This window comes from Eleutherodactylus coqui, chromosome 1 (genome assembly GCF_035609145.1).
Source record: "Eleutherodactylus coqui strain aEleCoq1 chromosome 1, aEleCoq1.hap1, whole genome shotgun sequence".
NCBI lineage: Eukaryota > Metazoa > Chordata > Amphibia > Anura > Eleutherodactylidae > Eleutherodactylus > Eleutherodactylus coqui.
Window position 1 is genome coordinate 154,249,417 of NC_089837.1, and position 22,533 is coordinate 154,271,949.

The following is a 22,533-nucleotide window of genomic DNA, read 5'->3' on the forward strand; positions in this document are numbered from 1 at the left end:
TATGTAAATGACAGAAAAAATGTCTTCTTTCCATTTTGCTGCTCCCATGACGGAACAGCTACACGGACAGCAAAACCATTAGAGTGAAATGGTCCTAAGAATACTGACAGATCAGCATTCAGTCAATTATTAACCCTCTCCTCCACCACACCACTACCTCCAAGCAGAGGCGTAACTTGAAGCTTTTGGGCACAAATGCAAAACCTGTAACAGGGCCCCCAACTATAATGCTTTATTCATTGTACTGGGCTCCCTATATGGAGAAGAGAGGCCTTATGGGCCCCCTAAGGCTCCTGGGCCCGGGAGCAACCACATCCCCTGCATCCTCTATAGTTACACCCATGCCTCTAAGTACTACTGTACCACCACTATTTCCAGTCTACTACACCACCACTGGTTAACCCTCCTAATACTGTAGTACCCCCAATAATACCTTTCATCCATCGTTATATGTTAGCTACCTACTCCACTGTACTGCTTATTTCTAATTAACCCTTCCACTGCTTCCTCCAACTCTGATTAACCCCCTTTACCTCATTGTACCAGACAGCTACAAGAGGATGTGAATACAGTCAGGGTTGTCAAAGGCAGTATATTTCTGGACAGTCTATTAAAACAGGGGACTTTTTCCAATGTCCATGGAAAAAAAAATAGACATCCATAATTTTTTTCCTAAGCTTGAGGAGATTGCCCAAGATAGGCCGGTGACATACAAGTGTATTAGAGCTGCATTTATGCAACCATAATACGGAGTGTCCTAGCCTAACCACGGATATCCTGAACTGAACTATGAGCATCATAGGGATATATGGTGCTTGGAGTTGGGGTCAGGCTGGGACACTCAGCTGTATTGTGGATGCTTGTATTTCACCGGCTTTATTGTAATAATCTTAATTTTACAATTCGCAGTGAATGTTACGTCTTCATATTAGCAGTGTGAGACTTGTACTATTTTTATTGCTTATCGTTTGCCAATGTGTCTGTGAAAAAAAGTTGGTGATCCACAACTTTTGAATAAGTTGTTAAAAAAAAATCGTGTTGGTGACCCTGGACCTGGTGGGCTGGCTAAGGGCTTGGTTTGTATTTGCATGATATTGTGGCTGCCTGTTGCACATTCTTATGTACTTGGTAAGCATGTCTGTGGCGGAGCTCCTTACGTGGCTGCTGATTATGTATCTCTATGCATCTGTAACTAGTATTGTATGCTGGTAAGGCCGGGCTCACACGAGTGCGTTGCAAAATGTTGCATGTATTATGCAGCGGTTTACCACTATGTGCCAGCCTATCGCGGGATATGGCAGCAATTTTTCACTGCATGTGACAGCATATCTCACGCACATGCCGTCATGGCTTGTTTCCTTTTTTTATTTCACACTCTGTTGCTTCACGATGTTGTATATAAACACCACATATATACAATGTAATTGCACATGTACAGCATTTATTATGCGCACGTAGAGAACAATCACGTCTAAAAGAACCAATGGTTTCCTACGGGTTCTTTTAGACAAACAATTTTTTGACACACCTAAAAAATTATGCGTCCACAGATTTTTTTAATGCCATATTCCTCTGTGTCGAAAGATAGGACTTGTCCTATCTTTTGACTGCAAAACACTGGCAGCTCCATAGACTCCTATGGGAGTCTATGCGAACTGTCTGGCAAAGGAGAGAGAAGGGAGTTTGCCAACGACTAGCAGTGTTAAACAATGACAGGTGCCTCTAGTGAGGCATTTCAAGTCATTAAAGTTGTTTTGCCGAGCAAGGGATTTCGGGCTGCAGCATCGATGTACTGCAAGACACCCTGCAGCCAGCCATGAAAAATCGCAAAAAAAATTGCTGCGACTTGGTCACAGCTATTCTTCGTTCATGCAATTGTAAGGTCCAATAATCATGTTTTTTTAGCGTGGCTATCAGATGTTCGTGTGAAAGAGGCCTTTATCCCTACTTCTGCATATTGTGCATTTTGTTTGTGATGTCCAAATATGGACCAGACACCTCATTTTTGCGTTTGTGTTATTCTGGGTGTTTTTAAGTAACTTTTTTTGGTCATACTCTCATATCACAATACTCTATTGAAAACATTGATTTAATAAAGATGAGATTTGTAAAAAAAATTGGCATTTCTCTATTGAGCTCATCCTATCTGTAGGTGTTATATAATGTACCACTACAATTTAACGTCTCCTCCTCATTATCACACTATTCCCCTTCCACGCATTGTATTTACCCTGATTAATCAGTGCTGACTTGCATTGTACTGCCAGATGCCTGCATTATTTGGCAACGGTATTTAGATCACAAAAGGTTTTTTTTATTGTGTTTTTCATTGTACGGCTTACTTTATGTGAACTCTGAATACAGTAGCTTACTTAGTGGTCATTGATATGTGGGCACTGCACGGCTTGAACAACATTTGCTTCTAGTGCCTAGATGGTTTTCAAAGGTTATTTTCTGTGATTTCTTTGAAAATACTTATTTTTAAGCCAAACAAGAAAACATCACATTGGCATTTGTCTGCCATGGAATCAGTGCTTCCTTGTACATACATACACTATGTACACGTAGAGTATCATGGAGCATGCCACAATTTTTTGCATCTGATTTGTATGGTATCTGACAGCAAAACTTGTGCATAAGGGTGCCCACCCACTAGCGTTTTTTTACTGCGAAATTCGCAGCGTTTTTTTTTTTCTGCAGGGGTCTTTGGGCTATGGGACATGCAAAGCTAAAATCGCGATCGCGCAAAATCGCGATATCGCGGTAAATCGCGATTTTGCGCGATCGCAATTTTTACATTGCAAGTCCCATAGACCCCCTGCAGAAAAAAAAAACCTGCGAATTTCGCAGTGAAAAAAAACGCCAGTGGGTGGGCGCCCTAAAGCTGCAGGCAGACGGAGGCACAGTAGAGTAGCGGCCTCATGCACTTCTAGAGAAGTTGTATTACGACTTCACATACAATAGAGTCATAACTCAGGCAGGGCCATCAGGCTTATATTTTGTGAAGACCATGCACCTTTTATTATGTTGGCACTGAAGTCAGTAGTTATTATTTCACTGATGCTGTGAGAACAGTCTATAGCAGGGATGCACATCTTTTTCTGGTCTGAGGACTACATTTCCATACTGAAGCACTTACAAGGGCCACCTATTCCCATTTGAGACATTTATGGTGTATCCTAAATATATGCCATAATAAATCGGAGTAAGTTCCACTTCCAGGACTTCCACCTATTGGGAGAATGGGGGTCACTTTACCCCCAAATCAGCACTCCAGAGAGGAGGAGACAATGCATGTTGCTCTCTCCATTGTAGATGATGGATGTCGGGATACCAGACTGGCATTTCATAAGTCCTATAAACTATAATGGAGAAAACGGCATGCATTTACAATGCCTCTAACACATATACTCATTTCAGGAGAGCCAAATAAGAGACTTTATTCTTCTAATATATAGGGGACCAGACATGGCTACACAGTGCACCCTTAGTACTTGTCCATTCCTGTTTTGCAGATTTTACTCAGTGGAAATTCCTCCCAAATCTGCATAATTTCTGCTTCATAAACCGTTTTAAAAATTCTTGGTGTGGATTTTGGTTTGAATCTGCAACATACTTCTCTACTTCTATTGAAGGGATGAAATCCGCTGTGGATCTGCACCAAAATTTGTTCCAAATTCTACACCAATGGTACGAAGTTTAATGAGGAAATGAGATTTTGGGGTACATTTTCCGCTACAGATGACCTACCCTTATGACATCAGCATACTACTCAATTGTATCTTTACTCTTAAACAGATAGTCTACATTAAATTTTTTGAAAATCTTGCTCTCCATGTTTAACCCCTTAACGACGGAGCCATAGTGTTTTTACGTCCTGCAGCTGCAGGTAGTGTATGGAGGGAGGTAGCGCCGCTATCTCCCTCCATACAGCGCGGGCGTCAGCTGTTTATTACAGCTGACATCCGCGGGCAATAGCTGCGCTCGGCCGATCGCGGCTATTGACCCTTTAAATGCCGCTGTCACTTCTGACAGCGGCATTTAGATCCCCCGAACGCTGTTTGGGGGTCCCGCACGGCCCCCCCGCGGTGAGATCGGGGGATCCGTGCAGGTGTCATGGCCCCAGGGCTGCCTTAGCAGACTGCCTATCAAGCCATCCACACAGGGTGGCTTGAAAGACTGCCTGTAAAAAAGCAGTATGACGTAATGCTATAGCATTACGTCATACTGCAGGAGCGATCAAAGCATCGCATGTTAAAGTCCCCCAGGGGGACTTCAAAGTAAAGTAAAAAAAAAGATCAATAAAGTTTTTTAAATTGTAAAAAAAAAAAGTTATAAAAGTTTAAATCACCACCCTTTTGCCATATCTATTATTAAAAAATCTAAATCATAAAATAAAAATATGTATTTGATATCGCTGCGTCCGTAAAAGTCCGATCTATCAAAGTAGTGCATTATTTTTTCTGCACGGTGAACGTCGTCCGAAAAAAAAAATAAAAAAACGCCAGAAATGCCTGTCTCCCAGAAAAAACGAAATAAAAAGCGATCAAAAAGTCGTATGTATTCCAAATTGATACTATCGGAAACTACAGGACATCCCGCAAAAAATGAGCCCTTGCTCAACTACCTCGACGGAAAAATAAAAAAGTTATCGCGCGCACAAAATGACCGCAGAAAATAATTGAAAAAAATTTTATATCTTAAAAAAAAATACAAGTACTACAGCAAAAACAATACTATATAAGTTTGGTATCGTAGTAATCGTACTGACCCATAGAATAAAAATATCAGGTCGTTTTGTTGCAGCTTGTGCGTCGTAGAAACAGGACGCACCGAAAGATGGTGGAATGTCGTTTTTTTTCTCCATTTCTCTCCGCTAAGAATTTTTAAAAAGTTTTTCAGTACATTATATGGTACAATAAATAGTGCCGTTGAAAAATACAACTCGTCCCGCAAAAAAACAAGCCCTCATACAGCGACTTCGATGGATAAATAAAGGAGCTACGATTTTTTAAAAGGGAGTAGGAAAAAACAAGAATGGAAAAAAGCAAAAAAGCCCGGTCACTAAGGGGTTAAAAAAAATAGGCCTATACTCACCTCTCCTGGCTGTTCCATCTCAGGTTCCCTTCTGACGTTGTGTTGACAGGCTGCAGCAGCCTGTGTATAGGACATCATAGGCTACTGCAGTTAATCACAAACTTCAGCATTGGAGCGCTGAGTTCTATGATTGGCCACAACTGCCTGTTAGTCCCGCAGCCTGTAAACAGACCTAGAGCTGAGAATGGAGCTACAGCGCTGTTGCTGAGGAAAGCTGGTAGAGGCGAGTACAGGATTGTGTACTATTTTTATGCATGCTAAGCAGGAACACTTGGACCATCCCTATAAAATGATTCTGAACTTGGCTCTACTGCCATATTTATCTTCTGAGCTGAGTTCTGGTGTCATATTTATCTTCTGAGCTGAGTTCTGGTGTCATATTTATCTTCTGAGCCAGGTTCTGGTGTCGTATGTATGTTATGACTTTGGTTCTGTTATTGATTTTCTGAGCTTGTTTTCCATGTTTCCACATTTATGTACTCTTCTCAGTACTGTAAGCTAAAATTTGTTGCAGTATGCATTTGGAGCTGCTGCTTTTGTGAGAATGAGGCAGGGGATATTTATGTGGACTGGTGAGGAGGATGCACCTTTACATGGGGTCTTAGGGTATGGTTTACAAGTGCAGTTATAGCATCAGGTTTTATAGTGCAAATTTGAAATCAAACATGTAACATTTCTATGTAGCAGTAGGGTGAGACTCAAGAATCAGCTGTCCTATTGGGCCTTAATTACCCCAGTTCTACATTAATGTGGCCACATCAGATAGCGCTATGAAAAGAGAGAAAAACTTTTCTTTATGTCTAATAATGTGTATAGTCCTGATATTGATACATAGGGAATAGAGATGAGCGAGCGTACTCGCTAAGGCAAACTACTCGAGCGATTAGTGCCTTATGCGAGTACCTGCCCACTCGTCTCTAAAGATTCTGGTGCCGGTGGGGGAGAGCGGGGAGAAATGGGGGGAAGATCTTTCTCTCACTCTCTCCCCCCTGCTCCTCCCTGCTCTGTCCTGCAACTCACCGCTCTCCCCCGCCAGCACCCACTATGATGGAGAATTACTATTAATGTTGGTACTCCATATGAAAGCACCAGCTTTCACCAGGATCCACACAATGTTGATGAGTCTAGAACAAGGTAAAAAATTGCCATGTCTGTCTTGGTATGGTTTTTCCTCACTTTTCTAGTTAAAAAAAGGGTTTCTGGTGTAGAAAATCCTATTAAAGTGCTATTAGTGAGAAAATAAGGGTGCAAGCTGGAATTTGGGAATTTCCTCATAAAATACTATTGACCGAAACAGCATGGCCAAAAGTAATATTGGTAAATTACGAAAAAAGTTGAACATTGGTGCGTTAAGTACTTTCTATACACTAAAATATGTCTGAAAATGTACGTTGCAAGATGCTTTGTGGAATACTAACATTGATCGAGGCCAAGATAAGAAAGAGATGGAGAAGAAAAGAAAAGAACAACTCATCTTCCTTTTCTTCAAGTTATTTTCTTATATTCTAAAATGGCCTGTTTCCTGGAAAATCCAATTTATTGTAAGGTAAATTGAGGTGAGAGAAAAAGGATGTATCCAAAGTCAATTATTAGCTATGGAGCTGCATTTTTGTGAAGGAAGGAGGAGACAAAGAAGAGTAGAACACTGTGAGCACAATTACCCAAAGGACGCATGCTGTTCGGGGCCAACATTAGCAGAAGAGCATTTACAATTACAGAACTCTACTAGCAGTGTCAGCAGGTTCCGCCTGCTTCTAATACACAGTTTTACTGTAGAGACAAAGCTAAAATGATTTACACAGAAAGTCTACACCAACTTATTTCAACTTACCTAGGCCAGGGCTACACAGTCAGTATGCAATGTCAGCATGAATTGTCACAGCTCAGAGCTGCCATACTGTTAGCATTGTGCTACACTCACAGAGCAAAACAATGTAGCAGCAGCAGGGACCAATTCACTGTGAGAGAGGAGCTCTGAACTTTCAAGTTTAAGGAATATTATTACTATATGTTTTGTAGAACTAATTCATGAGAAGTTATAATACATGTAATAGAGTTCATTATAAAGTGCAGTATTATACCTCTCTTTAGTGTATGTAAACAATTATTGTAGGGGGTTGTTTGCATCACACAAAGTACTGTGATATCACTTTCTGACCTGTTGGGATCTGACTGCCTGAACCTCTACCATGAAGGGGCGTAGCCCTGTACCTCCTCCTGAACCTCTACCATCAAGGGGCGTAGCCCTGTACCTCATCCTGAACCTCTACCATGAAGGGGTGCAGCCCCATAGCTCCTCCTGAACCTCTACCATGAAAGGGTGCAGCGCTGTACCTCCTCTTGAATCTCCACCATAAGGGGTGCAGCCCTGTACCTCCTCCTGAACCTCTACCATGAAGGGGTGCAGCCCTGTACCTCCTCCTGAACCTCTACCATGAAGGGGTGCAGCCCTGTACCTCCTCCTGAACCTCTACCATGAAGGGGTGCAGCCCTGTACCTCCTCCTGAACCTCTACCATGAAGGGGTGCAGCCCTGTACCTCCTCCTGAACTTCTACCATGAAGGGGTGCAGCCCTGTACCTCCTTGTGAACCTCTACCATTAAGGGATGCAGCCCTGTACCTCCTCCTGAACCTTTGCACTCGAGGATGAAGAATCGCAGCATGCTCCATTTTCCTGCGGTGTCTGCATGGACGGCTTCTATTGAACTTAATGGAAGCTGTCTGACCTGTGGCCCGTCCGCAATTGACATTGAGAATGATCAAGAACAATCTGAACCAGAAAACAAAACAGCATGAGATCACAGATCTTAAGTCACGTCATAAATAGTAAATAATCACTACACTGTTACCTTGACCAGTTTAGTCACGCAGGCCATATATAATGCTGCTTGGAGCATTGGCGGTAGCTGGAAACAGCATGGTCAGGTAAGTATGCAGAAATAGACCTATGGTATTCAATCTAAATAAGTTAATGCACATAATTAGTCTATATCTCAAGAGCTCTTTGTACCCACCAATCTCAATCCAGTCTTCAGAGCTTGGAGAACGACCATTATGAGCAGCTCTGATGGATTCTTATTCCACATCTCAGTAAGATGAATAACCATTATATTCATATTCATAACATTTTCTATAGGCATTGCTAGTCGAACACAAATTAATAAAATTGGTGATATTTTTAAGCTTGTTCTTACATCATAATGTTCTGCCACCCACTTCTACAGCCCACTTGATTTTTTTAGAGAACGCAAATGGTGTTGTATGAGCGTAGTGCTGACATACCACATGGGGCATGTGCTATTGTTAATATTTAAGCGCTTGCAGAACTGCATGATGAAAACAGTTCAGGTTCTCTGCTTAAGACAATTAGCCATTGAAACATTCAATATTCAAGTGCTGCGCGGAAGTGAAATCCTGCAAGTAGGGTTCAGTCTGAGTGGAAATAATAATTACCGAGATGCAGCATGTTGTGCTATTTACATTTAAATATTCCATGCTTGGACTTTTTATTCATTGGCAGCACAAAAATGAAGGTTCATTGTTCCTATTCATCTGTATATATTAAAGTGTTTAGTATTTTAATTTCTGTTACTTTCAGATAGTGTAGTTCCGGCACAGTTTTTCCCTTATTTTTTTTACCCTAAACCACGAAAAGTTGAAAGCGATGCCTTTGATATTTATTGGTCTCAAATATTAGTTTTAAGCCTCATGCACATGGCTGTGTTATAAATCTGTGTTACAGAGCCGTAAAAGGACACCCATAAAGTTCTGTGTGCCCATGCTGTACCTCCATATGCCTCCGATTTTATATGAGGAACACAAAGTTTTTATTGTCGTCTATTTTGTATTTCTTCCTTTTATGCCATATCATGGGTCTGTTCTCCTCTACATGCTTACAAGTGTTATAGCAGCTGTATGTGCTGCTATGCATGGTTCATGTTGGGTCCATCCCATTGGAATTTAAGGCAATTCAGGAGTGGTAATTGGTGATAACATTATTGGTGCTGACCAATGGAAATCTATTCTATTAGTATTCTATTTAAATGTATCCAAGAATAATTAAAGGGAACAAGTCGTCAACTCTAAACACCAGAAACTAAATTATGGTGCTTATAGTTTAGGTAATGTGGAGTCCAGTGAGCCTCTTTTTATACTCACCTGGTCCCCCGTTCCTGCAGTCTCACATGGAAAAGTCAGCAATAGAGATGAGCGAGCATACTCGCTAAGGCAAACTACTCGAGCAAACTACCTGCCCGCTCGTCTCAACAGATTTGGGTGCCGGCAGGGGGTGGGGGGGGCGGCGGGGGAGAGCAGGGAGGAATGAGGGGGAGATCTCTCTCTCACTCTCTTCCCCCTGCTCACTCCCGCAACTCACCGCTCTCCCCCGCCGGCACCCGAATCTTTTGAGACGAGCGGGCAGGTACTCGCATAAGGCACTACTCGCTCGAGTAGTTTGCCTTAGTGAGTACACTCGCTCATCTCTAGTCAGCAACATATGGCCAGCTTGACTCTTTTCAAACGACTTTGCGCATGCATTCCATAGAGATGAATGGTATTGGTAATACATGCGCGCTGCCTTCTGAAAAGAGTCAAGATGGCTGTATGTGCGATCTCTTGCCCACATGACAGTGCAGGAACAGGTAAGTATGAAAAGAGGCTCACCAGACTCCACATTACCGAAACTATAAACATCATAATTTAGTTTCTTGTGCTTAGAGTTAACGACAGGTTCCTTTAATTATTCTTGGGTACATTAAAAAAGAATACTGGTTCAGTGGCAGAACATTCATGTGATTGTAAAATTGAGGTAACAGGTTCTATCTAACTCCACAGCTTCTTGAAGTCCTGTATGTTCCTTTTTTCATGTTATTGTTATCTTGCTAATAACATTAAAAGTAATTCAAATTGTAACACTCTTGGCTTTATAGAAAATGTATTAGGTTGTGAGATTTGGGTTGTAAACTTGCATAAGAGAGATCTCGCTCCCCTGTTTTTCTTTCTATATTTTTGGAATTCCAAATGAAAAAAGGAAGAAATGTATTAGATTGTTTTTACATGATGGCACTTCTATGGTAATCTTAGATCAGTCTAGTAGATTCACACTGCGGTCTGGGTATTAAGTATTGTATGTACTATAGATTCTAAATTGCAGCCATATAATAGCTATGAGAAGACGAAATAAGGGCGCTTTTACATGACACGAGTTCACTCATGCAGTCTGTTTATACAGGCAGATAAATCGTTTGCTCGCAAATTGTTCAGTCGTTCACCTTAATTGTACCAGTCAATAAGAATGACTAAATGAGCAGTATTTAACCAAATGATTAGGGAACCAGCCAATGATGATTTTCATGCTTGCATAAAATGAACGATAAGCGAACAAATTATTCGATCATTGGCTGTGTTTACACTTGATGATTATCGTTCACTTGAACGATCAACGTGAATGATTCATTCATTTTTTTAAATGATAATTGCTCTATGTAAAAGCTCCGTAGGGGTGCCCCAACGTACTACAGATGATCCACTGTAACCAAATGAACATCACCGCTAACTATCAGGCTGCATCTGGGCTTTAAGAGAACCCAATGGCGCCCCTACAATATCGTGACAGACCCACTGATTTCAGCAGCCTGTCACTTAAACTGCTTTCGAAATTACATCTGTTACAATTAAGCTGTTTTTCGAAAATTTACATCTGAAAATGAGCAGTGCAGGCAGAGTAGAGGATGGAATAGCTAATTATTATTCATATATTCACTCCCCCCAGGTCAGGTCTTTCTGTAATATTGTTTATATGGAAAGACCTGTTGGTCAGAGGCAAGGGATATGGGAAATCAGGAGAGAGCAGTGAATATACAGTGTGACTATTAAAGGGGTTCAGTCATTAGAAAACAAAAAATCTATTCTTACCTATTCCTCCACCGTCAGCCTTCTTACCGGATCTTTCCTGCGCTGATCTTCTCCTGTCTCCTGCAATCCCCCCCCCCCACTCGGGTCACCTCACCTCCAGCCGCAAGATTCTTTGTTTTTCGGTGACAAAACATTCAATGCCGGCATTCTCCTTCCTGCAGGGCAATGTATGCTATGTCAATAGTGACATAGAGTTCATAGCCAGAAGGGAGTGCTGAGCTATTGCCTAGCTTGCACATGTGCTCTGTCTCTCTGCAATAGTATATGAACTCTCATGGTGAAACAGCATGCATGCGCAGTTTCAGTAATAGATCGGCATTCCTTCCAAGGTAGTGAACGTTACGTCACTAATGACGTAACCTACACTGACCTGCCGGAAAAAGAATGCAGAGAGTCGATGGATCATAGCAAGAAGAAGAGAGTCTGGACAGCTGGAGGTGATGTGACCCAGGGGACTGGAGAAGCTCAGTGAGGAGAAGATGCGGTAAGAAGACTGCCTGGGGAGGAATAGGTAAGTATATTTATTTTTAAATGACAAAAACCCCTTTAATGATACTCGCCGGACTCTGCAATGAACGGTTTCAAATGTACGTTTTTCAATCAATGATAATAATAATCGATCAGTATAAGTGACACACAGTTGAAATCAGCGTGTCAGTCATTCTACTATAAGGATGATTAGGGAGGGACCTGACAGGTTCCCTTTAATAACCAATCCAGGTTCCGCTTAGCAACTAGCAGATAATCGGTAATATTAAGCATGCCGCAATTTTTTTTTCCTCACAATGTGGCAGCCTATAAAACATCACTAATGTGAAGGAACCCATAGGAAAGCATGTGCTTTACATATATGTGATTGGTAGCACTGTCGCATCGTGGGGAAATCGTGCGATTTTGTCGCCCGTGTGAAAGCGATCTTATGCTGCATTTTGTCGGAATGATATCTTTCAAAAAATCGTTCAAATGAGCAAAAGTGAATGATAACCATTCAGTCTAAATGTGAGCCAATGACAGAATGACGAATAAGAATCGTCTGCTTCTCGTTCATTGTTCTGTTTCTGCAGGCATAAAAATCATTGTTGATTCGTTTGTTAATCGTTCCCTTTAAACAGCGCTCATTCAGTCCCTCTCACTTGCTTATAGAGAGACTGAACTATTCTCATTTGAATGAGTCAACAATGCATTTGCCTGTCTAAACAGGCTGCGCGCGTGCAAACGAGTTAGCGGTGACGTCACTCGCTCGTTCGCTCTTTCAAATGAGAATTGGCTCATCTAAAAGGACCCTAAATCAGGTAAACAATATACAGTACAGATGCACCCAAATTTAACATGCCTTCTAACATGCTAAGTTAACTTTGTATGCAAAGGTTTTGTTTTGCTTTAACATAAAAGAACAGTAGTTTTTTTTTTAGGACTAATGATGACATACCTTGTCACTGAAAGTTATCACTGGTTCCATTTGGCTACATCTGTATATCAGTGCTCGAGTATCATTCTCTAAGATGTAGAGCAGCTGAAATATCAAACAGACTTCTGTATTTAGAAATAGCACTATGTGACAGTGATGATTATTACAAATACAACATATTTATGAGCTGCTCCGATTATACATTTTATTAAAAGATGATGGTATACATGTCTCCTGTACAGTATAGGGTTTGTGGATGTAAGATCTATGTCTGCAGAACTTGCAGGTATAGTCTCGCTTCTGTGTCTCCATCACAGGCCTGGCTGGTGTAACTGAGTTAGAGACCGAACAGATGCTCCTCCCATGTTTACTGCATTGCACATGTGGAGAACATAACAAATGGATATGACTCAGACAGCTCAGACCTCTCCTATCTACTACTTCTCAAGATGATGTGAGGCGCATTTTTGATTTTCTAAATCAGAGGCCTCTGTCCTAGTAATGGATTGAGCATTAGTATCATTTCTTAGCCACAGTAGGAGTTACTGTATATGAAACCTGCAAATAATCTAATATTGCTGCAGTTCATTCAAAGAACGCTAAAGGCGCTTTTACACACAATGATTATTTCTCAAAATTTGCTCAAAAGCCATCTTTTGAGTAATAATCGTTGTGAGTAAATGTGTGCCCATCATGCACTTACCGCGCACTTTTCGTTCATCGTTGACTTTAGGTCTGCATGAAATCCTCATCCATCAGGACGATAAGATAAGATGGACTGCACGCTGTGTTCTCCGCGGGCAGCACTGACAACAGCTGATTACATTCTTTAACAGCTCTTAACAGCCGCTCTCCCACTGCAGAACAATAGTGATGTATTTAGAGAACAGACCACCCGCTGTTCTCTAAATACATGCAATTAAGTACTGACTAAATACTGTCTAAATTCTCTAAATACATGCAATGAAGTACTGACTAGCCCATTAGTACCTATGCAAAATAATCGCTCAAAAGTGTCAGTTTCTGACAAATTTTGAGCAATCATCTGTGTGTGTAAATGCACCTTTAACCTAAAAGAAATGAACAAAGTACATCGTAGATAATCTTACTCTGCAGTATTTGACAGCCTGGAGATTTTTTGGCATGTTCTTGAATCAAACAGGGATTAATCACCTACTGATCTATTTCATCTTTGGCTGGAAACTAAAAGAAGGGGCTTACTATATACAGGGCAGAAGGGAGAGGCTCCTCCTGCAGCCAGCTGCCTTACAGCTAGACATATGATTGTAGGGAGGGGAACAAAGCTGGTCTTGTGGGACATATAAAGATTCCTTTATGTGTTTTTCCTCATTAATTGTAATATGAGATAAAATAGAATAAAAAGTAAAGGAAGAGATAAAAGAAAGCAGTTCTGCGATATTTTTCTGTATTTTCTGTGTTTATTGTTTCTTTAATGGTTGATTTATGATTTCTTTGTGTCAGTGATCTGGAGAAAACACAATGGTTACTTTGACACCTTTATTCCTGTTTATCATGGTTGAAGTTTTCTTTAAGCAGGTGTTCCCTGTTCGTTGCTGAACATGATAGCACTAATGAACAGCTGCTGCTCTTACTTCTGTCTAGCATTAGGTGACATTTAATATTGGAAATCAAATCATTTGAAAATGCTGATTTAAGATTAAAGCAGGTGCTGCACACATGCTTTTGTACCATAAAATGTGTAGTCCATTCATTTTGTATCCATGCTGTAATTTAATATGCATGCTGTGCAACAAAATTCAAAGACAAAACACAAAGAGGCAGAGCATGGAAGTCAAGGTAGAAAAAAGTTGCCCATAAATTGCACTAAAATCCACACTTTCCCCATCTACAACGCGTGCGCCCATCGTCAAAACCGCAGACACAACCGCAAAAGCTGGGGAGGGCCCGGGAAACTTAAAATGTCCTTGCTCCTGGCTACTTAAGGTAGCTGAGAGCCTGGAACAGTGACCAAGGACCTCGGTGAGCAGTCTCTGGTCAGATGATTGCCCCTATCCAACGGATAATGGCGATCACGTAAAATTTAAAAGTTGAAGTTTAATGCTCCCTTCAATTTGGGCCCCATTATGCATACAGACAGAAGATTAGGGCCACGATGGGTATGTGTCTGAACACGGGACAAACAGGGGCATCCATTTTGGGGTGAAAGTCCTCATTCAGATGTGTACTGTACAAAAAAAACTGTTTTTAAAATGACACAATTGCCAACAAAAGGAAAATCGTAATTTTTTCCTTCTGCTTTGCTTAGATTCATTCAAAAACTGTGGGGTCAAAATATGCAGTAAACCCTTAGATAAATTTGTTAAAGGGTCTAGTTTTCAAAATGGGGCCATTTGTGGGGCTTCTCTGTCATTTTGACTGCTCAAAGGCTCTAAAAGTGGGCAATGGGGCCTAAAACACCTTCAAGCAAAATGTCTGTTCTGAAAGCCACCGGCTGCTCCTTTCGGTTTGGGCCCTGAGGGCTTATTTAGATGACCATATATCGGCTCGGTTTTCACGCCGAGCCGATATACGTTGTCCTTGTCTGCAGAGGGGATGGAAGTGCCAGGAGCAGAAAATGAGCTCCCGCCCCTCGCCACTATTTGCAATGGGAGGGGCGGGATAGGGCGGAGCTAAGTGCCAAGACTTAGCTCTGCCCCTGTCTTGCCCCCTCCTCTTGCAAATAGTGGCAAGGGGCAGAGAGGGGGCGGGAGCTCAGTTCCTGCTCCTGGCTCTTCCATCCTCCCCCCCTGCAGACAAGGACACCGTATATCGGCTCGGCGTGAAAACCGAGCCGATATACGGTCGTCTAAATAAGCCCTGATAGAGACACAATATTAGGGCCACAATGGGTATGTTTCTGACCACAGGACAAACAGGGGTATCCATTTTGGGGTGCAAATCCTCATTTTCATGTGCACTTTAGAAAAAAAATATGTCTTTAAAGTAACATATTTTCAAAAATAGGAAATTTTATTTTTTCTCCTCCAAATTGCATTAGCTCCTGAAAAGAAATTGTGGGGTCAAAATACTCTTGACCCGCCTCAGTGAATATATTAAGGGGTGTAGTTTTTAAAATGGGGTCATTTGTGGGGGTATCTATCATTCTGACACCTATGAGCCTTTGCAATCTTGGCTTGGTGTAGGAAAACAAAGTGTTCCTCAAAATGTTAATAATTTAATGTTAAATTTCTACGTCTCCTAAATCGTTAAAAAAAACATGAAAGTTTTTCAAATGTGCATCCAGAATAAAGTAAACAGAAATATATATCTTATCAAAAATTTGTACAGTATGTTTGCACATATTTGAGATATTGCAATTGAAAAGGTGAAAAATGACAATTGTTTCAAAATGTTCCCATTTTTGCCGCTCAATAAATACACACAAATTCTATGAGTCTATTTTTGGCCTAAAATCTGGCCTGGTCATTAAGGCGCAAACAGGCTTGGTCACTAAGGGGTTAATTAAATAGGATGGAGACCGCGCAATATGGAAAATGCCTAATTAGCTAGGTCCTGCCCATTCAATTTAATTACAGACTTTTTACTTTCATTATCTGCATTTATGTATTTAAGAAGTTAAAATACCCCTTGACTTTAGAGGTTTGCCCTTGTTCACAAAATGTCATTTTGCTGCAATTTTTACATTCAGAAGTGACTCAAAAATAGAAAAAAAGTGTAAAGCCTTGAGGCATAATATTCTTCCCAAGATGCATTGTTCTTGCAAAATCTGTATCTTAACCCATAGGTAAAAACTTTAGTGTGCTTTTATGTAAATTCATCATGTGACAAATAAAGCATGCTGTTATTTCTAATATCATTCAATCCCCTACAGCCGGGAATAGAACAAGCTATTTTTATGCTCAAGGCAGGTATTTCAGAATGTGCCCCTCCCCCAGCACCTTGAGCCCCTGAAGGTCTGAATGGTAGTTGTTGGATGGACAATAATTAATTTAGTTCTTAGTAATAATATGTTGTACTTATCTTCCTAGAAATTTTCAACACTAAGCCAACTGACTACCCTACCACATTTTTGTATGAGAGACACCCTTTCCACACCACAAAGCTAACATATTCCATAGAATGTTTGTTACATCTGTGCAGGCCTTGGGAGCAATGATCTATACAAACGCAATGTAAATAAGGGCTAGATAGGAAATGGAAAATGGTATACACTGTAACGGATACCGAAACATAAACTGATGGTGTAAACAACAGCAACACAAACAGGCGGCAAAACACTTACCAATGATAATATGATTTAAACATATGAAATTATGAATAAGTAAGCATGAGGTAAGTATTTTGGCCATAATACGTAACCTCACAAGCCCCTGTCAAAGGTCCTAATTGCCTTATGAGTCCCTACTCTAACAAGACAACTAAAACCCAAAGGGAGACCTGCCAACAAGCAGGGTGATCGTCCCAATAGGAACGACTCCACGCTGTAACCTAAGGGCCTAGCTTGCCATAGATGGTAACAAGCAGGAACACCAGACAGGAGAAATAACACAACAGGTGTCTCCTCACCTACAGACACAGGGGATTACAACATAGATCATAAATGTCACCAGGTGTCTGCACACCTATAGACACAGACCAAGATACTGTTCACACCTAATGTCTGAACACCTGTAAACAGACACTGAACAAGTCACTGTATAAATCACCAAACTGACACAAGGGAATCACACCCAGAACCTCATGCATGCAACTTACACAAACAGAACACACATGACTCCAAGCTCCAGAGTTGTGGGAGAGAAATGGATAAATGGCAAAATGACCAGCACCCGCTAATATGAAGGGCTGGTATTTATATGCAGCATAAACGATGGATGATGAGCTGATCGTTCAGTATAAATAGCAGCCGTCCAGTACTGAACATCCGCTATGTTAAATCACTGGAGAGGGGCAGGGGAGCTCGACGAGTTAAATCTTCTACAGCTTCCCCGCTGTGAGACACCGATGCTAGCTCCTCTGCAGCATGTGCGGTGACGAGTGTCGGGCATCGTTTGTCTGACATTAGTCCCGTCTAAATGGGGCTTTAGGTTTTTTTTTCACATGATATGATTGAGATGCAATCCAAACCACACCAGAAACCACACAGGAAAAAAAACGTTTGTTTTTGCCACAGCTTTTGATTTGGTTTCATTTTTTACCACAACTACATTGGAAGCCCTCATGAATCGCTGCTGCAATTTTTGGTTTTGACTATACTATGTGAATACAGCCAAATAGGGAAACACTAAAATGTGATTCAGTCCCAGTAAACTATACTACAACACCCAGGTAACACTATGTATCTATGGAGCTATACTAGTTGCAGAATTGTTTACACCAAATTTCCACAGCTTTGTTCAGTATAATGTTAGTGAATGGTGTTTTAACAAACCCTATGGACTAAAAAAATCCACTACAGATTAGACATGTTGTAGATCTTCAGATACACAGTATGCTTTGGTTTTTTGTGGAAAATTCACTGTAGATTTCATTCATTTCAATGTGATGAGCGAAATCCAGTGGTTAAGCCATCCCAAAATCATGTGCGAATTTCATAGCACATTTTGCTGTTAAAATGCAGCAGATTTTTTTTTGCTGTGCCAGAAAGCAGCCTTAATTAACACTTTAGATTTTTTTTTGGTGTGTTGATTGATGCAGAGTAGAGATGAGCAAACATACTCGTCCGAGCTTGATACTCGTTCGAGTATTAGCGTGTTCGAGATGCTCGTTACTCGTGACGAGTACCACGCAATGTTCGAGTTACTTTCACTTTCATCTCTGAGACAGCGCGCTTTTCTGGCCAATAGAAAGACAGGGAAGGCATTACAACTTCCCCCTGCGACGTTCAAGCCCTATACCACCCCCCTGCAGTGAGTGGCTGGGATCAGGTGTCACCCGAGTATAAAAATCGGCCCCTCCCGCGGCTCGCCACAGATGCATTCTGACATAGAGGAGGGAAAGTGCTGTTGGTGCCGGAGCTGCTATAGGGAGAGTGTTAGGAGTATTTTAGGCTTCAAGAACCCCAACGGTCCTTCTTAGGGCCACATCTAACCGTGTGCAGTAGTGTGGAGGCTGCTTTTTGCAGTGTTGCAGTTTTTTTTTTTTTGTATATCGGCCGTGCAGAGCATTGCGCCCTGCAGTAATTATACATACTCCAGGGCCAGTAGTGGTAGTGAGGCTGGGACAGAAGACATATATTTATTGAATATAGGCAGTGGGCCTTTCCAAAAACATTTGGAAAAAGAATCTATTTGGGCTGCCTGTGACCGTCCTCAGTGTACTGGGTCTGTGCTGGGTGTAGTTGTCCTCCTAATTCATACGCAGCCAGCTAAGTGTTACAGCAGGCTTGCGCAAAATTATTTCCTGGCTCTGCTGTGCGTTCGGTAAGCGAGTGAGCCTCCAACCACAGGCCAATAAGCGGCACATTTAATTACAGCGTTCTGTTTCTGCACTACTGGTAATACACCATGCTGAGGGGTAGGGATAGGCCTATAGGACGTGGACGCGGGCGAGGACGCGGAGGCCCAAGTCAGGGTGTGGGCACAGGCCGAGCCAGTGCGGTGGCCAGGGGTAGAGGCAGGGCCAGACCGAATAATCAACCAACTGTTTCCCAAAGCGCCCCCTCGCGCCATGCCACCCTGCAGAGGTCAAGGTGCTCTACGGTGTGGCAGACGCCTGACGACCGACGAACAGTGGTGTGCAACCTTTGTCGCGCCAAGATCAGCTGGGGAGCCACAACCACCAGCATGCGCAGGCATATGATGGCCAAGCACCCCACAAGGTGGGACGAAGGCCGTTCACCGCCTCCGGTTTGCACCACTGCCTCTCCCCCTGTGCCCCAACCTGCCACTAAGATCCAACCCCCCTCTGAGGACACAGGCACTACTGTCTCCTGGCCTGCACCCACACCCTCACCTCCGCTGTCCTCGGCCCCATCCAACAATGTCTCTCAGCGCAGCGTCCAGACGTCGCTAGCGCCACTGTTTGAGCGCAAGCGCAAGTACGCCACCACGCACCCGCATGCTCAAGCGCTAAACGTGCACATTGCCAAATTGATCAGCCTGGAGATGCTGCCATATAGGCTTGTGGAAACAGAGGCTTTCAAAAGCATGATGGCGGTGGTGGCCCCGCGCTACTCGGTTCCCAGTTGCCACTACTTTTCCCGATGTGCCGTCCCAGCCCTGCACGACCACGTCTCCCGCAACATTGTACGCGCCCTCACCAATGCGGTTACTGCCAAGGTCCACTTAACAACGGACACATGGACAAGCACAGGCGGGCAGGGCCACTACATCTCCCTGACAGCACATTGGGTGAATTTAGTGGAGGCTGGGACAGAGTCAGAGCCTGGGACCGCTCACGTCCTACCCACCCCCAGAATTGCGGGCCCCAGCTCGGTGCTGGTATCTGCGGCGGTGTATGCTTCCTCCACTAAACCACCCTCCTCCTCCTCCTCCAACGCAACCTCTGTCTCGCAATCAAGATGTGTCAGCAGCAGCAGCACGTCGCCAGCAGTCGGTGTCGCGCGGCGTGGCAGCATAGCGGTGGGCAAGCGTCAGCAGGCCGTGCTGAAACTACTCAGCTTAGGAGAGAAGAGGCACACGGCCCACGAACTGCTGCAGGGTCTGACAGAGCAGACCGGCCGCTGGCTTGCGCCGCTGAGCCTCCAACCGGGCATGGTCGTGTGTGACAACGGCTGTAACCTGGTGGCGGCTCTGCAGCTCGGCAGCCTCACGCACGTGCCATGCCTGGCCCATGTCTTTAATTTGGTGGTTCAGCGCTTTCTGAAAAGCTACCCACACTTGTCATACCTGCTCGGAAAGGTGCGCCGGGTCAGCGCACATTTCCGCAACTCCAAGACGGACGCTGCCACCCTGCGGACCCTGCCAGTGCACCGACTGCTGTGCGACGTGCCCACACGGTGGAACTCTATGCTCCACATGTTGGCCAGGCTCTATGAGCAGCGTAGAGCTATAGTGGAATACCAACTCCAACATGGGCGGCGTAGTGGGAGTCAGCCTCCTCAATTCTTTACAGAAGAGTGGGCCTGGTTGGCAGACATCTGCCAGGTCCTTGGAAACTTTGAGGAGTCTACCCAGATGGTGAGCGGGGATGCTGCAATCATTAGCGTCACCATTCCTCTGCTATGCCTCCTGAGAAGTTCCCTGCAAAGCATAAAGGCAGACGCTTTGCACTCGGAAACGGAGGCGTGGGAAGACAGTATGTCGCTGGATAGTCAGAGCACCCTCATGTCTATATCTCAGCGCATTGAGGAGGAGGAGGAGGAGGGGGAGGAGCATGAGGAGGAGGGGGAAGAGACAGCTTGGCCCACTGCTGAGGGTACACATGCTGCTTGCCTGTCATCCTTTCAGCGTGTATGGCCGGAGAAGGAGGAGGATCCTGAAAGTGATCTTCCTAGTGAGGACAGCCATGTGTTGCGTACAGGTACCCTGGCACACATGGCTGACTTCATGTTAGGATGCCTTTCTCGTGACCCTCGCGTTACACGCATTCTGGCCACTACGGATTACTGGGTGTACACTCTGCTCGACCCACGGTATAAGGAGAACCTTTCCACTCTCATTCCCGAAGAGGAAAGGGGTTCGAGAATGATGCTATACCACAGGGCGCTGGTGGACAAACTGATGATAAGCTTCCCATCCGACAGCGCTAGTGGCAGAAGGCGCAGTTCCGAGGGCCAGGTAGCAGGGGAGGCGCAGAGATCAGGCAGCATGTACAGCGCAGGCAGGGGAACATTCTCCAAGGCCTTTGCCAGCTTTATGGCTCCCCAGCAAGACTGTGTCACCGCTCCCCAGTCAAGGCTGAGTTGGCGGGAGCACTGTAAAAGGATGGTGAGGGAGTACGTAGCCGATCGCACGACCGTCCTCGGTGACGCCTCTGCCCCCTACAACTACTGGGTGTCGAAGCTGGACACGTGGCCTGAACTCGCTCTGTATGCCCTGGAGGTGCTTGCTTGTCTTGCCGCTAGCGTCTTGTCAGAGAGGGTGTTTAGTGCGGCTGGGGGAATCATCACGGATAAGCGTACCCGCCTGTCAACCGACAGTGCCGACAAGCTTACACTCATCAAGATGAACAAAGCCTGGATTTCCCCAGACTTCTCTTCTGCACCAGCGGACAGCAGTGATACCTAAGCAATACGTAGGCTGCACCCGCGGATGGAAGCATTGTTCTCTATCACCATCAAAAACGTGGACCTTTTAGCTTCATCAATCTGTGTATGATATTCCTCCTCCTCCTCCTCCTCCTGCTCCTCCTCCTGAAACCTCACGTAATCACGCTGAACGGGCAATTTTTCTTAGGCCCACAAGGCTCAGTCATATAATTTTTGTAAACAATTTTTATACGTTTCAATGCTCATTAAAGCGTTGAAACTTGCACCTGAACCAATTTTTATTTTAACTGGGCTGCCTCCAGGCCTAGTTACCAATTAAGCCACATTAACCAATTCACCAATTTTTTGGGGCCCTCGCCTACAGTGTAATCCAATTAATTTTTTGCCCACCTGCATTACAGCTGACGTTACATCAGCTGTGCTGGGCACTGCAATGGGATATATTTATGTACCGCCGGTGGGTTCCAGGGAGCCACCCATGCTATCGGTCCACACGGAGTTGTAACTACATGTGTCCACTTCTAAAGAAACCCAGTCTGACTGGGGCATGCAGTGTGGGCCGAAGCCCACCTGCATTTAACATGACATTACCTCAGCTGTGATGGGCAATGCTATGGGATATATTTTTGTGCCGCCGGTGGCTTCCTGGCACCCACCCATGCTGTCGGTCCACAGGGACTTCACAATAGGGAGTTGTACCTGCCTGTGTCTATGAATTAAAAAGCCCGGTCAGGTTGGGGCATGCAGTGTGGGCCGAAGTCCACCTGCATTTAATCTGACGTTAGCTCTGCTGTCCAGGGCACTGCAATGGGATACATTTATGTACAGCCGGTGGGATCCAGGGAGCCACCCATGCTGTGGGTGCACACGGAATTCTCATTGCGGAGTTGTACCTGCCTGTGACTATTTATAAAAAAACGCGGTCTGACTGGGGCATGCAGACACCTTGACAGAATGAATA

General features: G+C 43.7%; 1 protein-coding gene across 2 annotated transcripts in view; it reads left to right on the top strand.

The window, feature by feature from the left end:
- FGF12 (fibroblast growth factor 12) overlaps positions 1-22,533 on the top strand; it is a 457,953-nt gene that overhangs the window by 48,639 nt on the left and 386,781 nt on the right. Inside the window, exon 1 of one of the 2 annotated variants that reach the window (XM_066602036.1) lies at positions 5,299-5,320. The exons of the other annotated variant lie outside the window; for it this stretch is intronic. The gene's annotated coding sequence lies outside the window, so the exon portion shown is untranslated. Of the gene's footprint in view, positions 1-5,298; positions 5,321-22,533 lie in introns of those variants that run through there. 2 annotated transcript variants of the gene reach the window in all.